Consider the following 19,524-nt stretch of genomic DNA (forward strand, 5'->3'; position numbering starts at 1 on the left):
AAAACAACATTGGATAGAGAACAATATCATCTTTGTAGGTGGCATGTTTGATAGTGGTGGCCAAATGTTAAGTTATGAGGTATTTTTAAGAGTCAAAGCCTTTCCTGTTACACACAAAGACTATCACTCTGTGATTAATGCTATTCCCGCTGGTATTTCCCAGCTAATATAATTATAATTGGTCATTTAGCAGACGCTCTTATCCAGAGCGACTTACAGGAGCAATTAGGGTTAAGTGCCTTGCTCAAGGGCACATCGACAGATTTTTCACCTAGTCGGCTCGGGGATTAGAACCAGCGACCTTTCGGTTACTGGCACAACGCTCTTAACCACTAAGCTACCTGCCGATACACTTAGAATAGAACCTAGTCTATTTATGATATTTTTGATATTGATATCAAAAGTCTCAAGTGTACAAATAAACACATAAGATGATATGTTTAATAGTGAAAGAAAGATCACACCAAGAGGGAAATCCTTTTGGAATCCACAACTATCAATGGAGAAAGCCTTGGCTTTGTCCCTTTAAATGTTGTATTTCTAATAAGATAAGAGAGGTGCTCCTAAAGATTTTTTCCCAATATGTACCCCTCCAACACAATGGTGTCAAGGTTTACAGACATTGACGACAAGTGTACCTTCTGCAATGATGGACCTGGAACGATGACACATTTGTTTTACAGTTGTTTGTACACTATTCCATTTTGGAGAGATATGAAGGAGTGTATACTGAGTAAAACTGGTGACACTATTGATATTGAATGATGTTATAACCTTGTTTGACAGTACTCTGAACTCTTTGAAATGTATAACTAATGTCTTGATTTTGGTTGGTTGGTAAGTCTTATATCCACAAAACCAACTTTTTTAAATCAACCCCCTGCTTTAAAGTGTTTTTTATAGACTTTGTTTTTCATTGAGTCTCTGAAATTACTAAATAATAAGAAAAGGTTGTCTACAGTCCAATATTATAACAAATTATTTTCAGAATAAGTGTCATTGTCACATTATCATATGCTGTCATAACTAATGTTTCGAAAACATTTTTCTGGTCTTTTATGTTCTTGTCAATTATTGAACTCAATGATGTCTCATTGTTTGTTATCTATATCTATATATAGGCCCCGTGTAGCTCAGTTGATAGAGCATGGCGTTTGCAACGCCAGGGTTGTGGGTTCAATTCCCACAGGGGGCCAGTATAAAAAATTTATGCACTCACTAACTGTAAGTCGCTCTGGATAAGAGTGTCTGCTAAATGACTAAAGTGTAATGTAAATGTATATATATTTAAATTATGTAGTGATTTGGACACCGTACCAAGCTTTGCCAGAGGGTGTCACTGTAAGCACGGGGAATACAGTAAAAATGTGTATTTGTAAATCTTACAGTCACAGATGTGAGGTTTACATGACTGGAGCATAGCCACAGAACCATCTTTGGCATAGCCTACTGTTGAAGGTTCTAGGTCATGTTTACAGATGTGAACAGAAGAAGCAGAGAGGTTTGAAGAATCTGGCTACTGTTAGGCGACCTGGAAAGGTACATGGAGGTGACATTAAAATGAATAACCAAGTTTGCAACTGTGTAAGAATCTGAATGATATAATATATGCTATTTAGCAGACGCTTTTATCCAATGAAAATTACAGTTTTACTAGCATTTATTTTCTTAAGTGTGTCCCCAGCGAGAATCGAACTCAATAATCCGGGCATTGGCATTGTAAGTGCCATGTTCTACCAACTACAGTAAGTCACACTGGACAGGTCAGTAGCTTTGTAACACTGCAGGCCCTACACTACAGGCAAGACTGAGGGTTAGCCAACCTAATTATATTCCTGTAGAAAGTCAAGAACTTCCCATAACAGGAAAAATGTGTATGGCTGCTCGTGTTAAGACTGAATAGTCTGTCTTCTAGTAGTCTCTAAGACTACCTTTTAGTCAGGTGAGAAGCTGTTGAAAATATGTCAAAACCTTGACACACTACCTTCATCACAGAGAAGAGAGCAAGATTGCATCCCAAATGGCACCCTATTCCGTATATAGTGCACTTATTTTGACCATGGCTCATAGGACTCTTGTCAAAAGGGAACAGGGTGCCATTTGGGATACAGACCAAGTAGAAGGGAGTTTATGCTGGAAGTAAAAACTGGCAGTGTAGTCAGAGAAAGATAGTAGAAAAAGTGCCTAGTTGCTGACAAGGGACAGATCCACTTGTCTTTGCCCCTCAACAGTATGATGCCCTGAGGATACTGAATAACACACTCATCTATTTCAGATATATATATATACACTACCGTTCAAAAGTTTGGGGTCACTTAGAAATTTCCTTGTTTTCCATGAAAACATACATGAAATGAGTTTGAATAGGAAATATAGCAAAATGAATAGGAAATGTAGTCATTAACAAGTTTGAAATAATGATTTTTAATTGAAATAATAATTGTGTCCTTCAAACTTTGCTTTCGTCAAAGAATCCTCCATTTGCAGCAATTGCAGCCTTGCTGACCTTTGGCATTCTAGTTGTCAATTTGTTGAGGTAATCTGAAGAGATTTCACCCCATGCTTCCTGAAGCACCTCCCACAAGTTGGATTGGCTTGATGGGCACTTTTTACGTACCATACGGTCAAGCTGCTCCCACAACAGCTCAATAGTGTTGAGATGTGCTGGCCACTCCATTATAGACAGAATACCAGCTGACTGCTTCTTCCCTAAATAGTTATTGCATAGTTTGGAGCTGTGCTTTGGGTCATTGTCCTGTTGTAGGAGGAAATTGGCTCCAATCAAGCGCCGTCCACAGGGTATGGCTTGGCATTGCAAAATGGAGTGATAGCCTTCCTTCTTCAAGATCCCTTTTACCCTGTACAAATCTCCCACTTTACCACCACCAAAGCACCCCCAGACCATCACATTGCCTCCACCATGCTTGACGGGTGGCATCAAGCACTGCTCCAGCATCTTTTAATTTGGTCTGCGTCTCACAAATGTTCTTCTTTGTGATCCGAACACCTCAAACTTCGATTTGTCTGTTTTTCCAATCTTCCTCTGTCCAGTGTCTGTGTTCTTTTGCCCATCTTATCTCAGACTGGCCAATAAAAATAAAATATTAAGATGGGCAGTCTGAGATATGGCTTTTTCTTTGCAACTCTGCCTAGAAGGTCAGCATCCCGGAGTCGCCTCTTCACTGTTGACGTTGAGACTGGTGTTTTGTGGGTACTATTTAATGAAGCTGCCAGTTGAGGACCTGTGAGGCGTCTGTTTCTCAAACTAGACACTCTAATGTATTTGTCCTCTTGCTCAGTTGTGCACCGGGGACTCCCACTCCTCTTTCTATTCTGGTTAGAGCCAGTTTGCGCTGTTCTGTGAAGGGAGTAGTCAAATCAAATCAAATCAAATTTTATTGGCCACATGCGCCGAATACAACAGGTGCAGACATTACAGTGAAATGCTTACTTACAGCCCTTAACCAACAGTGCATTTATTTTAAATAAAAAAAGTAGAATAAAACAAAAAAAGTGTTGAGAACAAAAGAGCAGAAGTAAAATAAAATAATAGTAGGGAGGCTATATATACAGGGGGGTACCGGTGCAGAGTCAATGTGCGGGGGCACCGGCTAGTTGAGGTAGTTGAAGTAATATGTACACAGCGTTGTACGAGATCTTCAGTTTATTGGCAATTTCTCGCATGGAATAGCCTTCATTACTCAGAACAAGAATAGACTGACAAGTTTCAGAATAAAGTTATTTGTTTCTGGCCATTTTGAGCCTGTAATCGAACCCACAATTGCTGATGCTCCAGATACTCAACTAGTATCAAGAAGGCCAGTTTTATTGCTTCTTTAATCAGAACAACAGTTTTCAGCTGTGCTAACATAATTGCAAAAGGGTTTTCTAATGATCAAATAGCCTTTTAAAATGATAAACTTGGATTAGCAAACACAACGTGCCATTGGAACACATGACTGATGGTTGCTGATAATGGGCCTCTGTAGATATTCCATAAAAAAATGAGCCGTTTCCAGCTACAATAGCCATTTACAACATTAACAATGTCTACACTGTATTTCTGATTAATTTGATGTTATTTTAATGGACAAAAAAATAGCTTTTCTTTCAAAAACAAGGACATTTCTAAGTGACCCCAAACTTTTGAATGGTAGTGTACAGTCGTGTCAAAAGTTTTGAGAATGACACAAATACTAATTTTCACAAAGTCTGCTGCCTCAGTTTTGATGATGGCAATTTGCATATACTCCAGAATGTCATGAAGAGTGATCAGATGAATTGCAATTCATTGCAAAGTCCCTCTTTGCCATGAAAATGAACTTAATCCCAAAAAAACATTTCCACTGCATTTCAGCCCTGCCACAAAAGGACCAGCTGACATCATGTCAGTGATTCTCTCGTTAACACAGGTGAGAGTGTTGACGAGGACAAGGCTGGAGATCACTCTGTCATGCTGATAGAGTTAGAATAACAGACTGGAAGCTTTAAAAGGAGGGTGGTGCTTGAAATCATTGTTCTTCCTCTGTTAACCATGGTTACCTGCAAAGAAACACGTGCCGTCATCATTGCTTTGCACAAAAAAGGCTTCACAGGCAAGGATATTGCTGCTAGTAAGATTGCACCTAAATCAACCATTTTTCGGATCATCAAGAACTACAAGGAGAGAGGTTCAATTGTTGTGAAGAAGGCATCAGGGCGCCCAAGAAAGTCCAGCAAGCGCCAGGACCATCTCCTAAAATGTATTCAGCTGCGGGATCGGGGCACCACCAGTGCAGAGCTTGCTCAGGAATGGCAGCAGCCAGGTGTGAGTGCACGCACAGTGAGGCGAAGACATTTGGAGGATGGCCTGGTGTCAAGAAGGGCAGCAAAGAAGCCACTTCTCTCCAGGAAAAACATCAGGGACAGACTGATATTCTGCAAAAGGTACTCGGATTGGACTGCTGAGGACTGGAGTAAAGTCATTTTCTCTGATGAATCCCCTTTCCGATTGTTTGGGGAGAAGAAAAGGTGAGCGCTACCATCAGTCCTGTGTCATGCCAACAGTAAAGCATCCTGAGACTATTCATGTGTGGGGTTGCTTCTCAGCCAAGGGAATGGGCTCACTCACAATTTTGCCTAAGAACACAGCCATGAATAAAGAATGGTACCAACACATCCTCTGAGAGCAACTTCTCCCAACCATCCAAGAACAGTTTGGTGATGACCAATGCCATTTCCAGCTTGATGGAGCACCTTGCCATAAGGCAAAAGTGATAACTAAGTGGCCTGGGGAACAAAACATCGACATTTTGGGTCCATGGCCAGGAAACTCCCCAGACCTTAATCCCATTGAGAACCTGTGGTCGATCCTCAAGAGGCGGGTGGAAAAACAAAAACCCACAAATTCTGACAAACTCCAAGCATTGATTATCCAAGAATGGGCTGCCATCAGTCAGGATGTGGCCCAGAAGTTAATTGACAGCATGCCAGGGCGGATTGCAGAGGTCTTGAAAAAGAAGGGTCAACACAATTTTTTTAAACTCTTTGCATAAACTTAATGTAATTGTCAATAAAAGCCTTTGACACTTACGGAATTCTTGTAATTATACTTCAGTATACCATAGTAACATCTGACAAAAATATCTCATAACACTGAAGCAGCGAACTTTGTGAAGACCAATACTTGTGTCATTCTCAAAACTTTGACCACGAATGTATATATAATATTCTGTTTAAGCAAATGAGTGTGAACAAATCCATCAGATGAGAAATCGGAGCGATTCTAAAAAAGTACACAAAGAAAGAGCACCTCAATGACCCCAGAATAAACCCCTGTCCCAATCTTGAGGTCTATTACGTCGGTGAGACTTATCAGAGGCACGTCCCAAATGACACCCTATTCCCTACATAGTGCACTACTATTGCCCAGAGCCCCACAGGCCTTGGTCAGAAGAAGTGCACTACATATGGAACAGGGTGCCATTTGGAACGCATTTGCTTCCAGCTGTGAGTCAGTCTGTTCATGAATGTAGATGATACAGTTGGCTGGTGCTGGTGCCTGCCTCCTCCGGAACATGACCTCCTATCATCTCGATAACATCATAAAGCAACAGGCCACAGGACTGAAATGCATTAATATCAATCTAGAAGAGAAGCTTGGTGTGCGGCCCAAATGGCAGCTTATTCCCTATATGATGGGTACTCAACTCTTACCCTACGTGGCTCAGAGCCTGCTGGTTTTCTGTTCTACATGATAATTAATTGCACACAACTGCTGTCCCAGGTCTAAATCAGTTCCTGATTAGAGGAAACAATGAAAAAATGCAGTGGAACTGGCTTCGAGGTCCAGAGTTGAGTTTGAAGGCTCTGTATAGTGCACTACTTTTGACCAGAGCCTACAGGGGAATATCCCATAAAGGGAATAAGGTGCCATTTGGGATGCATAGGTCTCCTTTGTTCATGTGATATATCTCCTTTGTTAATAATCTCTCTCTGTGTAGCTCATCTTTCAAAGCAAATGCCCAGCAGAGACTGTAAGCAGAGATGCTGATCGAGAGACATTACAAACCTTTACATACTAGGTCCAGGATGTTTATCATTGGAGAAAACATGAAGCAGATAAGCAAAGGACCTAGAGACGCCATAGACTTCACATTGAATGAATACACTACTCATCAGCAATCAATCTTTGAGACCCACCTGTTTAGCTAAAAAATATATTTTTATTTTATTTTTGTTGCGTGTTTACTTTGGCATTAACACGCATCACATATCAGTTCGCAAACAATGTAAAATAAAAATAAAAAATTGGATTGAGTTAATAAAGCCGCATACAAACATGGTCTCTTTTTTGCTTTCTTGAGTAAGGCAGCTCCAAAATGCAGGTGTTTCAGCCTAGCTCAGTGCTTTCTGTGGTGGAGGGGCAGCCAGCAGAAAATACAGAGCGTAGGGGTTGGTCATCTTCTCTAGTTGCGCCATGATTGGCTCAGTGTTCTGTCAATCATTGGGACACTACGTCGCCGCAAAATCTACAGGGAAAGCTAGAAAGTTCAAGCCTCCTTGGGTGCTGCCACAGATTTACATTAGAAGTGCCCATCCAAGAAGGTCATTGGCCACAGATAAAATGATGTCAAATCAGGTTATATATCTACCGTAGCTTTGATTGGACTGATCATGTCAACATCATACTTTCAAAATCTTAGCTAGCAATCTAGACAAGCAGTTATCATCATGAATCACGTTGACAATCTACTGGCAAATCCTTTTCAATCCTTGTCATATGAAGAGAAATTATAGCTAAAACGTATCGGTGCTCATCAGCCATTGGACATAAACATTACACAACAAGTTGGAAATCGCAAATTCAACAATGAGTGGTTCAGAAGGAATCAGTGGCTAACTGCAAGCGTTGCAAAGCAATCACTATTTTGCTTCCCCTGCCTGCTATTTGGGGGAGAGGGTGTGTGGTCCAAGTCTGGGTTTAAGGGTCTCTTTTCCAAGCTTAAAAGGATAAACATTCACACGCAACACCATGGGCCAGAAAAGGTTGAATACATTGGCCATGCTGTCAATCCAGCATGATTTCTGCTGCGTTCAAAACAAATGGAAACTTGTAACTGGGAAATCTCAGACTTCAGTGAGTTCAAGACAACTAGGAACTCTGAAAAAAACTAGCTCCGACTGGGAAAATACGTTTTGAACGGTCATCCAACTCGGAATTCCAAGTCGGGAAATCGGGCCTCTTTCTAGAGCTACGACCTGAAGATCATTTTTTTTCTCGAGTTCCCAGTTGTCTTGAAAGCATCATAAATCCAGAGCATGCCAGACTTTGATGACAAAGTTTGATGACAAAATTTGCCCCCAAGAAGGACCGCCGCGCCACCTTCCTGTTCAAGTGAGCACAGCACAACAAGGTGAGTCCAAAAATGTATTGTATGCTGCTGCATAAATGATGTAATATGCCAGGGACATATGTATACTATAGCTAAGAAAGTAATACTAAGTGTATGTTGTGTAGTAAGCTGTTAGTAGCCCATGTGCCTCACTTTAATAATTTGGTCCCTTTCCCCCTCATAACTGAGACTAGTGTTTTGACTTGGTGGTGCACATGTAGCCTATAGCCTGTTTTAGAGAAATGTCCTCATTGAATGTTGTAAGAGCTTTCATGCCATAGTTTGTACACCTCAATTGTCAGTAGAAACCACATTAGTTTAAGCAAATCAGCCATATCAGCTATGTTTTTTTAAAAGGCAGTAATTGAGGCTGAATGAACTGTTTCGCTTCCAGACAAGGCTCCGCTGATAGCCAGGTGTAGCGGTGGTAAGGATTCACTCCATGGTGCTGAAAAGAAAGCTCTGCTGTTAGAACAGCTTTATGTAGGCCTTAAACATTTGTGGGCACCGTTTGTCACCGTTGTAGTGCAATGAATGTATTGTTTAGTGTTGTGTTGTGTTGTGTAGTGGCTTTCCTGGCATGCATAAAAATTAAAATAAAGTTGAGTTTGCCCCACCAAGATTTACATGCTAAAATCGCCACTGATAATACTCAACAAAAATATAAATGCAACATGTAAAGTGTTGTTCCCATGTTTCATGAGCTGAAATAAAATATCCCAGAAATGTTCCATACTCACAAAAAGCTTATTTCTCTCAAATGTTGTGCACAAATGTGTTTACATCCTTGTTAGTGAGCATTTCGCCTTTGCCAAGATCATCTATATCAAGAAGCTGACCTCTTAAATGTAAAGTCCCCATATTTGGGAACCCTATTTCAATTCAATTCAGTCTGGTATGAGAACGGTAGCCCCTATCTCCAAAATCAGGGTGTCTGCGAAAAGCGGAGTATCTTGGCTGTTGATCAGTGCCTTCAAATCTTTGGCATGACTTACTACCATATATGGGCATACCAATTTATAAGGGCAGGCCAAGCCGATGACCTCATTTCAAGATGGCTGCTACCTACATTCCGGTTAGCGTTGTGAAGCATAAACGAAATAAACACGGAATACGTTGATACACACCGAAAGCCGGGACTCCACAGATCATGAGGATATCTTATTTGTCTACCTGTGATCTACCGTTAATGATCACCAGCCCCGAGAGTCAACATTTTTATTTTACACAACGTTTTCACCAAACAGCAAACATCTTACAAGGTAAGCTTTGATTTGGTCTGTGGAAAAGCTATAGCTACACGGGGGTATCAAATTAATCCTTAGGTTGGTAAGAACACATCTAGCATATTGCCAATGTTATCTGATGATATATGACTTAATGGCAACATCGAATGTCCACCGAGTGACTATATCTTTGCGCATCAAAAATTTGATGTTGCCTGCTTACATGCTGTAGGCATCCATATCCCCTGTATGTCCCCCGACACTACCACAACGTTTGAGAGAGGTTGGTGTTGTAGAAATAATAACTTTTAGGCACATCCAGTGTGCAAAAACAGTGCAATTACCACATGCGGACACTTTGGAGAGGTTGAAAGAACACTTGAATGTACCCTGGATACCCCATAACACCACTACGATGTTTGAGTGAGGTTGATATGGTAGAAATTGTGTTTTTATACTGAACAAATAGCATTTAGGGATTGCAAATATGTAATAGTACTGGAATTATCTAATTTACAGACATATGCCACTTTGGAGAGGTTTAGGGACACTTGGAAATGTCCCGTGACCACACCTGACACCACTTACTAAAACATCTGCTAATTTCTAGATGTTAGGTCTATCAATCCCATTTTTTTCTGATATTGTTCACATGTTGTGGAAGGCATCTGATGTTTCCAGCTCTGGTCATCAATAATTCCCTTATAGCTTGTCAATGAAAGATTACTTTCAAAATAGAAAAAATTAAAAATGGTTATTTTGTGTGTGCTTGGTCTTGTGTATTCTGAACTATGTAACTCCTATCCAAGTAAAGTAATGATGGACTGTCGTTTCTCTTTGATTATTTGAGCTGTTCTTGCCATAATATAGACTTGGTCTTTTACCAAATAGCGCTATCTTCTGTATACCCCCCCCCCCCACTTCTTTGGTTACTACATGATTCCATATGTGTTATTTCATAGTTTTGATGTCTTGAGTATTATTCTACAATGTGAAAAATAAAGAAAAACCCTGGAATGAGTAGGTGTGTCCAAACTTTTGACTGGTACTGTTTATCCGACCCGTGGGCCATATGATTGACACCCCCTTTACAGTATACAACGCTACTATAAACAGATACCCAGGAGACTAAGGGGAGTGTCTGAAATAAAGTCATGTGAAAGAATGTCACTCCTCAAGCTGTTTTGAACCTGGATGTTAAAATATTTCACATGTTGCGTGTTTGGAAGAGTTTGGAGGGTCCGGCTGCCTGCGTGCCAGTAGTTCTGTCTGTGTTAGCCAGTGAAAAATGCATGTAGTATGTTTTTACTTAGCGTTTGAAGAGAGTGACAGACTCAACATCCTCTAACCCGCAACCCTTGACCTCCAGCATTATTCATGGACCACAAAGAGGTGTGCTCTCGGGGCTGGGCTCGCTGGTCCTCTGCTTATGGACTCGCTGCTCTGAAGTTATAAACCAGTTGTTTTTCTTTCTCCAAGCGGAAAAGAGGGAAATCAGGACAAGAACTACCTGCCTGGCTTGAGTTGCACAGGACCAGAGGAAACTGGAAATGCTCAGCTGTACTGGCCTTTCACTGTAAAACCCAGAACTGCAGAGCAATATACAGTACCTTCCTGTTATGATCATGTGTTTTGTTATAACAATGTTAATAACATTGCATGAGAAAGTTGATCAAGAGTTGTAGCCAGGCCAATAACCATTATTATTGAACTACTTACGTATTAAACTTATGTCACTTATATGCGATTAATACCAAGGACTACAGAGCACAAGTGATTTAATCCTGTATATTTCAATTACTGTGTTAAAGGAAAACTCCACCCAAAAACTATCTTTTGTTATTTGTTTCATTAGTCCATTGTTGATATAGTCCCATTTTTTGTGCATATCAGTAATCAAGCTTTCAAGATATGTAACTTTTTTAAATACAGAAATCTGGCCCGTATGATTCATCATATGGGCCAGATTTCTGTATTTTGAAAGTTACATATCTTGAAAACTTGATTGCTGATATGCAAAACATTTTAGGACTATATCAACCAGTGGAGGCTGCTGAGGGGAGGATAATAATGACTGGTACGACTGGAACGGAGCGAATGCAATGGCAGCAAACACATGGAAACCATGGAAACCATGTGTTTGATGTTGTTGATACCTTTCCACTTATGCCGCTCCAGCCATTACCACATGCCCATCCTCCCCAATTAAGGTGCCACCAACTTCCTGTGATATCAACAATGGACTAATGAAACAAATACCAAAATATTGTTTTTGGGTGGAGATTTCCTTTAATCACATTGCATGATAATGTTTATTATGAGTAATATATTGTACAGTCCTGGTTGTTAAATTCTTTATTCATTTCATTTATTTAAGGCTGAGAACACAATCTCAATGTAAAAGTCAACAGTCAGAACACCTCAATGGTCTCCCTAGATGATTGGGGGCGGCAGGTAGCTTAGTGGTTAAGAGCGTTGTACCAGTAACCGAAAGGTCGCTGGTTCTAATCCCCAAGCCGACTAGGTGAAAAATCTGTCGATGTGCCCTTGAGCAAGGCACTTAACCCTAATTGCTCCTGTAAGTCGCTCTGGATAAGAGCGTCTGCTAAATGACCAATTTATTTTATTTTTTATTTATGATTGTATTGCAAATACTGTATCAATCTCTGTGGCTCTGAGGTTAACCCAGTACACAAAAAGCCACACACAGGAGAAAAGTGAGTTTACTGGCAGCCATTAACAGAGAACAAGGTCTTGTTAAAATTAAATGCTTCATATATGGAGCCCTGGCGACGGCCAATGTCACGGAGCCGCTGCCTGCATGCATGTGAGGGGAGCGTGAGACCTCCTCGACCACTGCTCTCCTCTCCCTATCCTCCTCCCTCCTCACATACAGTGGGGGAAAAAAGTATTTAGTCAGCCACCAATTGTGCAAGTTCTCCCACTTAAAAAGATGAGAGAGGCCTGTAATTTTCATCATAGGTACACGTCAACTATGACAGACAAAATGAGCATTTTTTTCCAGAAAATCACATTGTAGGATTTTTAATGAATTTATTTGCAAATTATGGTGAAAAATAAGTATTTGGTCAATAACAAAAGTTTCTCAATACTTTGTTATATACCCTTTGTAGGCAATGACACAGGTCAAACGTTTTCTGTAAGTCTTCACAAGGTTTTCACACACTGTTGCTGGTATTTTGGCCCATTCCTCCATGCAGATCTCCTCTAGAGCAGTGATGTTTTGGGGCTGTCGCTGGGCAACACGGACTTTCAACTCCCTCCAAAGATTTTCTATGGGGTTGAGATCTGGAGACTGGCTAGGCCACTCCAGGACCTTGAAATGCTTCTTACGAAGCCACTCCTTCGTTGCCCGGGCGGTGTGTTTGGGATCATTGTCATGCTGAAAGACCCAGCCACGTTTCATCTCCAATGCCCTTGCTGATGGAAGGAGGTTTTCACTCAAAATCTCACGATACATGGCCCCATTCATTCTTTCCTTTACACGGATCAGTCGTCCTGGTCCCTTTGCAGAAAAACAGCCCCAAAGCATGATGTTTCCACCCCCATGCTTCACAGTAGGTATGGTGTTCTTTGGATGCAACTCAGCATTCTTTGTCCTCCAAACACGACGAGTTGAGTTTTTACCAAAAAGTTCTATTTTGGTTTCATCTGACCATATGACATTCTCCCAATCCTCTTCTGGGTCATCCAAATGCACTCTAGCAAACTTCAGACGGGCCTGGACATGTACTGGCTTAAGCAGGGGGACACGTCTGGCACTGCAGGATTTGAGTCCCTGGCGGCATAGTGTGTTACTGATGGTAGGCTTTGTTACTTTGGTCCCAGCTCTCTGCAGGTCATTCACTAGGTCCCCCCGTGTGGTTCTGGGATTTTTGCTCACCGTTCTTGTGATCATTTTGACCCCACGGGGTGAGATCTTGCGTGGAGCCCCAGATCGAGGGAGATGATCAGTGGTCTTGTATGTCTTCCATTTCCTAATAATTGCTCCCACAGTTGATTTCTTCAAACCAAGCTGCTTACCTATTGCAGATTCAGTCTTCCCAGCCTGGTGCAGGTCTACAATTTTGTTTCTGGTGTCCTTTACATTTACATTACATTTTAGTCATTTAGCAGACGCTCTTATCCAGAGCGACTTACAGGAGCAATTAGGGTTAAGTGCCTTGCTCAAGGGCACATTTACGTCATTTAGCAGACGCTCTTATCCAGAGCGACTCACAAATTGGTGCATTCACCCTATAGCCAGTGGGATAACCACTTTACAATTTTTTTGGGGGGGGTAGAAGGATTACTTTATCCTATCCCAGGTATTCCTTAAAGAGGTGGGGTTTCAAATGTCTCCGGAAGGTGGTGAGTGACTCCGCTGTCCTGGCGTCGTGAGGGAGCTTGTTCCACCATTGGGGTGCCAGAGCAGCGAACAGTTTTGACTGGGCTGAGCGGGAACTATGCTTCCGCAGAGGAAGGGGAGCCAGCAGGCCAGAGGTGGATGAACGCAATGCCCTCGTTTGGGTGTAGGGACTGATCAGAGCCCGAAGGTACAGAGGTGCCGTTCCCCTCACTGCTCCATAGGCAAGCACCATGGTCTTGTAACGGATGCGAGCTTCAATTGGAAGCCTTTGACAGCTCTTTGGTCTTGGCCATAGTGGAGTTTGGAGTGTGACTGTTTGAGGTTGTGGACAGGTGTCTTTTATACTGATAACAAGTTCAAACAGGTGCCATTTAATACAGGTAACGAGTGGAGTACAGAGGAGCCTCTTAAAGAAGTTGTTACAGGTCTGTGAGAGCCAGAAATTTTGCTTGTTTGTAGGTGACCAAATACTTATTTTCCACCATAATTTGCAAATAAATTCATAAAAAATCCTACAATGTGATTTCCTAGATTTTTTTCCCTCAATTTGTCTGTCATAGTTGACGTGTACCTATGATGAAAATTACAGGCCTCTCTCATATTTTTAAGTGGGAGAACTTGCACAATTGGTGGCTGACTAAATACTTTTTTCCCCCACTGTATGCTTAATATGACATTTGAAGTACATTTGTATTGTTTATTTCACATTTGTTTACTATATACTTCACTTGCTTTGGCAATGTTAACATACACTACCGTTCAAATGTTTGGGATCACTTAGGAATGTCCTTGTTTTCGGGATACTGACCTTCTAGGCAGAGTTGCAAAGAAAAAGCCATATCTCAGACTGGCCAATAAAAATAAAATATTAAGATGGGCAGTCTGAGATATGGCTTTTTCTTTGCAACTCTGCCTAGAAGGTCAGCATCCCGGAGTCGCCTCTTCACTGTTAATGTTGAGACTGGTGTTTTGCGGGTACTATTTAATGAAGCTGCCAGTTGAGGACCTGTGAGGCGCCTGTTTCTCAAACTAGACACTCTAATGTATTTGTCCTCTTGCTCAGTTGTGCACCGGGGCCTCCCACTCCTCTTTCTATTCTGGTTAGAGCCAGTTTGCGCTGTTCTGTGAAGTGGGTAGTACACAGCGTTGTACGAGATCATCAGTTTCTTAGCAATTTCTCGCATGGAATAGCCTTAATTTCTCAGAACAAGAATAGACTGACGACTTTCAGAAGAAAGTTATTTGTTTCTGGCCAATTCGAGCCTGTAATCGAACCCACAATTGCTGATGCTCCAGATACTCAACTAGTCTCAAGAAGGCCAGTTGTATTGCTTCTTTAATCAGCACAACAGTTTTCAGCTGTGCTAACATAATTGCAAAAGGGTTTTCTAATGATCAATTAGCCTTTTAAAATGATAAACTTGGATTAGCAAACACAACGTGCCATTGAAACACAGGACTGATGGTTGCTGATAATGGGCTTCTGTACGCCTATGTAGATATTCCATTAAAAATTAGCCGTTTCCAGCTACAATAGCCATTTACAACATTAACAATGTCTACACTGTATTTCTGATAAATGTTATGTTATTTTAATGGACAAAAAAAATTGCTTTTATTTCCGAAAACAAGGACATTTCTAAGTGACCCCAAACTTTTGAACGGTAGTGTACGTTTCCTATGCCAATAAAGCCCTTAAATTGAAATTGAATTGAATTGAGAGAGAGACTCAGAAAAACATGGCAAAATACCACATTGTGGATGTCTTGCCTGCTATGTCATTATTCGCCGGGAAAACAGTTACAAACACAGCACAGTGTTTATAGTATGTAGCATATGGAGATGATCCTTTTATAGTATCTGTAATGTGCCATTTCAAACAAGCTGTCAAGGGGTTTTCCACCCAGTGGTTTAGTCAGTGTTGTATCTGGGAGGGAGTAGTACATCATCATTATAGATCTGTATTCTGCGTGACTGTAGTGGACATCCAGCTTTAAAACCCCTGAAAAGACAACAATAGGAATATAATGAATGACCAGACAGATAACAATTATTTATTCTTTTATTTTCGTTTATATCCATCAAAGCCTTGCCCTTGAATGTGGTCTTCTTCTCAAGGGTTTGAAAACAGCAGATGAAGGAAAGAGAGGAAATGCAGCATAATTGTTGCTGAAGGCTGAAGGGCTTGTTTGAGTTTGGAGGATGGAGCAAGGCAGACGTGACATGCAGCATCAATACAAAAGCTTTTCAAGGATCCACTACCTGCTACCTGAACAGAATGACAACAGTCCCTTGAAATGGACCTTTAGCCTGCAAATTCTTACTGTAGTCTGTAAATGTGGTTTATTTGATCCTGTATGCTTTGTTACCTATTGCCCACAGTGGCATTGACCATGTGTGCATCTTAAATGGCACCCTATTCCCTATAGTGCACTACTTTTGGCCAGAGCCCTATGGGTCCAGGTCAAAAGTACTGCACTATAAAGGGAATAGGTTACCATTTGGGACACAACTGTCATGGACGGGACCAGAATGCGGGTCTCCTACGGGAAAAAACAATGTGTTGACGGTTAGACCAAAAGGAGCCCTACTCATGTCCCCAACACAACCCATTCTTGACCTGCTTCAGGGTCGTGGTAGTGGTTGAACTAATGGACCAATCGTGGGAGAGGTGATCGTCCAGGCTGCTAGACAGAAGATGTGGGTGTTGCCGTGGTAACAAGATGCAGAGCGTTCTGTTCCATAGTAATAACCCAGGATTCCTGAGGTTCCAGTCAGGATAACAATCACAGGAAGAGGGGTGTAGTGGGAGTGAGGCAGTGCCGCTTTCATTTACTCATGCTGCTGCCTGCTGCTATTCTCACACTATCTGCCTCTGGGGCTACAGTCCGCTCCGCTGCTGGCTGGCATGCAGATACAGCACTCTGTTTGCTTCTGCTGTGCTGGGCTGCTTTAATACCAAAGGCTGGTTGACCTTAATCAATCAAATTGTATTTTTCACATACTTTGTAAACAACACGTGTAGACTAACAGTGAAATGCTTACTTATGGGTCATTTTCCAACAATGCAGAGTTAAAGATAAAAATAAAAAAGATACAATACAAATATTGACACGAGGAAAAAATACACAGTGAATAACAATAATGAGGTCCTGGATGGCAGGGAGCTCGGCCCTATGCCGTACTCCCCACCCTCTGTAGCGCCTTGCGTTCGGGTGCCTTGCAATTGCCATGCCAAGCAATGATGCAGCCAGTCAATATGCTCTCAATGGTGCAGCTATATAACTTTTTGAGGATCTGTGGCCCCATGCCAAATCTTTTCAGCCTCCTGAGGGGGAAGAGGCACTGTCGGGCCCTCTTCACAACTATGTTGGTGTTTGTGGACCATGTTAAGTCCTTAGTGATGTGGACACTGAGGAACATGAAGCTCTCGACCCGCTCCACTACAGCCCAATCGATGTGGATGGGGTGTGCTCGTCCCTCCGTTTCCTGTAGTCCACGATCAGCTCCTTTGTCTTGCTGACGTTAAGGGAGAGGTTGTTGTCCTGGCACCACACTGCCAGGTCCCTGACCACCTCCCTATAGGCTGCCCGTCAGGAAGTCCAGGATCCAGTCACAGAAGGAGGTGTTTAGTCCCAGGGTCCTGAGCTTGGAGGGGACTATGGTGTTGAATGCTGAGCTGTAGTCAATGAACAGCATTCTTACATAGGTATTCCTGTTGTCCAGGTGGGTGAGGGCAGTGTGGAGTGCAATAGAGATTGCATCATCTGTGGATCTGTTGAGGTGGTATGCGAATTGGAGTGGGTCCAGGGTGTCTGGGATGATGGTGTGGATGTGGGCCATGACCAGCTTTTCAAAGCATTTCATGGCTATAGATGTGAGTTCTACGGAGCGATAGTAATTTAGGCAGGTTACCTTGGTGTTCTTGGGCACGGGGACTATGGTGGTCTGCTTGAAACAAATTGGTATTACAGACCGGGTCAGGTTGAAAATGTCAGTGAAGACACTTGCCAGCTGGTCAGTGCATGCTCTGAGTACCCATCCTGGTATTCCATCCCCAGAATGCTGTGAGGAAAAGAGTTGAGCAGAGCAGCACCTGCAGGTGTTCCTGTAAATCACTGCAGCAGGCCAGATGTGATGAAATACCACGATCACACAGTCGTCCTGAGCAGCTGGTGCTCTCATGCATGGTTCAGTGTTGCTTGCCTCGAAGCGAACATAGAAGGCATTTAGCTCATCTGGTAGGGTCGTGTTGAGGGACAGCTCACGGCTGAGGTTCCCTTCTGAAATCCGTGATAGTTTGCACGCCCTGCCACATCCGTCGAGCGTCAGAGCCTGCATAGTAAGATTCAATCTTAGTCCTGTATTGATGCTTTGCCTGTTTGATGGCTCGTCTGAGGCATTAGCAGGATTTCTTATAAGCATCCAGAATAGTGTCCCACTCCTTGAAAGCGGCAGCTCTAGCCTTCAGCTCAGAGTGGATGTTGCCTGTAATCCATGGCTTCTGGTTGGGTTACGTAAGTACGGTCACTGTTGGGATGACGTCGTCGATGCACTTATTTATATAAGCCGGTGACTGTTATGGTAAACTCTTCAATGTTATCGGATGAATCCGGGAACAAATTCCAGTCTGTGCTAGCGAAACAGTCCTGTAGCTTGACCTGGTTGAGAATGGAGCAATGAGACCACACTTCATATATTGAGTAGTAGTGAGTAGAGTTGATATATAGAGTACAGAGCGAGGTATCAAGCTTAATATATATGTTTATCCCAAAGTGTTGAGATATTAATAGGCTGTTAACAGATGGTAAGATGTTGGTTGTGGATTGCAGATGTACTCAGCACTACTCAAGTATTCATTTAAGCAATGATATATATCAGCTATATCCGTTGGTAGTAGTTTAGCTATATGGACAGAAGCCATCGACAGAAGGGAGATACTTCTGATCTGTCATAATCGTTTATCCTCTCCAGTAGAAACTGGATAGGGAAACAGATTTAAACCTATTTTACCCAACTTATTAGTACTTTGCATATCGACGTGGGGCACTTATTAATCTAGACCTCAACCTCAAGGAATATCTGGTGTTTGTTTTGGTTTCTTTAGATTGAAATAACATTTGTTTTGGCAGAGTAGAAGATATGAAACAGTATTTACTCAGTGTGTTTATCCTCTCTCTCTCTCTCTCTCTCTCTCTCTCTCTCTCTCTCTCTCTGTCTCTCTCTCTCTCTCTCTCTCTCTGTCTCTCTCTCTCTCTCTCTCTCTCTCTCTCTGTCTCTCTCTCTCTCTGTCTCTCTCTCTCTCTCTCTCTCTCTCTCTCTCTCTCTCTCTCTCTCTCTCTGTCTCTCTCTCTCTCTCTCTCTCTCTGTCTCTCTCTCTCTCTGTCTCTCTCTCTCTCTCTCTCTCTCTCTCTCTCTCTCTCTCTCTCTCTCTCTCTGTCTCTCTGTCTCTCTCTCTGTCTCTCTCTGTCTCTCTCTGTCTCTCTCTGTCTCTCTCTGTCTCTCTGTATCTCTCTCTCTGTCTCTCTGTCTCTCTGTATCTCTCTCTCTGTCTCTCTGTCTCTCTCTCTCTCTCTCTCTCTCTCTCTCTCTGTATCTCTCTCTCTCTGTCTCTATCTCTGTATCTCTCTTTCTCTGTATCTCTCTGTCTCTGTCTCTCTCTCTCTCTCTCTGTATCTCTCTCTCTCTGTCTCTCTGTCTCTCTCTGTCTCTGTCTCTCTGTCTCTCTCTCTCTCTCTCTCTCTCTCTCTCTCTCGCTCGCTCGCTGTCTCCCCTTCGTCCTCTCCTCTCTCAAGGTTTCTTCTTTCCAGAACCATAAAAAACTGTCAAGAGGAACTGGGAGTTTTCACTTTTATAACCGTCCCTGACAAGTGAGAAAATCAGAAAACAGATCAAATGGATGAAAGGCAAAAATCTTACTCTCCAAAGTATTGGAATTTCAGTGATGCATTTCACACTCTATTTAACATTTTACTTACAGAAAATTCTCAGAGAAGGCCTGAACTGGAGAGTGGGTACAAAGAGAATGGGTATTTTTATTTTATTAACCCCATCC

Source organism: Coregonus lavaretus, assembly GCF_964263955.1.
Source record: "Coregonus lavaretus genome assembly, chromosome: 30".
Lineage (NCBI taxonomy): Eukaryota > Metazoa > Chordata > Actinopteri > Salmoniformes > Salmonidae > Coregonus > Coregonus lavaretus.